The sequence below is a fragment of the Colobus angolensis genome, unplaced genomic scaffold (assembly GCF_000951035.1).
Source record: "Colobus angolensis palliatus isolate OR3802 unplaced genomic scaffold, Cang.pa_1.0 Scaffold453, whole genome shotgun sequence".
Classification (NCBI taxonomy): Eukaryota; Metazoa; Chordata; class Mammalia; order Primates; family Cercopithecidae; genus Colobus; species Colobus angolensis.
In genome coordinates this window covers 538,055-539,622 of record NW_012117966.1, presented here as the reverse complement: position 1 = coordinate 539,622, position 1,568 = coordinate 538,055, and positions in this window count along the sequence as shown.

Sequence of the window (1,568 nt, the reverse complement as noted above, 5' to 3'; positions counted from 1 at the left end):
ATGGGGAAGAAAATTGTTTTTTTTTTTTAAATTAGCCAGGCATGGTGACATGCACCTGTACTCCCAGCTACTTGGGAGGCTGAGATGGGAGGACTGCTTGAGCGTAGGAGGTCAAAGCACTACAATGAGCCATGATCATGTCACTGCACTCCAGTCTGGGCAACAGAGCAAGACACCATCTCAAAAAAAAAAACAACAAAAAAAAACTGCTCTACCATCCCTAGAGCAGGTATGGTTCAAAATGGCTATGTCTGTATTTCAGCCAGCAGTAAGAGGGGAAAAAGAAGGGGATAGGATGCCCCCCACCCCAACTTTTTTTGCTTGTTTGTTTTTTGAGATGGAGTCTCGCTCTGTCACCCAGGCTGCAGTGCAGTGGTGGGATCACAACTCACTGCAACCTCCTCCTCCTGAGGTCAAGCAATTCTCCTGCCTCAGCCTCCCAAGTAGCTGGGATTACAAGCGCCCGCCACCATGCCTGGCTGATTTTTGTATTTTTAGCAGAAACAGGGTTTCACCATGTTGGCCAGGCTGGACTCGAACTCCTGACCTCAAGTGATCCGCCAGCCTTAACTTCACAAAGTTCTGGGATTACAGGCATGAGCCACCGTGCCCAGCCCGAATGCCCTTTCTTTTAAGAGCTTGATTCAGAAAAGGCACAAGTCACTTCTGCTCATATCCCATTGAACAGATCTCAGTCACATGGCCACCTCCATCTACAAAGAAGGCTGGAAAATGGAGTCTTCATTCTGCGAAGGCAACGTTCCCTAGCTAAAAATTGAAGGCTCTGTTGCATTAGAAGGAGAGAACAGATATTGAGAAATAACCAGAGGTCTCTACCACAGGGAAAAGATAGGATGCAGGGAATGCCAGTGGAAGAAGTGAAATAGACCAGTGATATTAACCAGGAGTTCCCTCCCACCTGCTTTAAACAATGCATAGTGTTGAAGTTAATGTATTCATTTTCTCCATTTCACCACAGGATAAACCTTTGCTGTTCTAAGGATGGGAAAATAAATAATAAGCAGTAAGAGCTTCCTGGATATGCTGCATAGGGCTGGAGACAAGGGACTCTCTAATTGCCCTGCTTATTGGCTGGGCACGGTGGCTCACGCCTGTAATCCCAACACTTTGGGAGGCTGAGGCAGACCTCACTTGAGGTCAAGAGTTCAAAACCAGCCTGGCCAACATGGTGAAACCCTGTCTCTAACAAAAAAAATAGAAAAATAAGCCAAGTCTGGTGGTGGACGCTTCTAGCCCCACCTACTCAGGAGGCCGAGACAGGCGAACTGCTTGAACCTGGGAGGCAGAGGTTGCTCAGTGAGCCACTGCACTGCAGCTTGGGTGACAGAGCAAAACTCCATCTCAAAAAAAAAAAATAGTAAATAATAAAAATACAAAAGTTAGCTTGACGTGGTGGTGCATGCCTGTTGTCCCAGCTACTCGGGAGGCTGAGGCAGGAGAATTGCTTGAACCCAGGAGGCGGAGGTTGGAGTGAGTCAAGATCGCACTACTGCATTCCACGGAGTGAGACTCTGCCTCAAAAATAGAAAAAAAAAAAAAAATATATA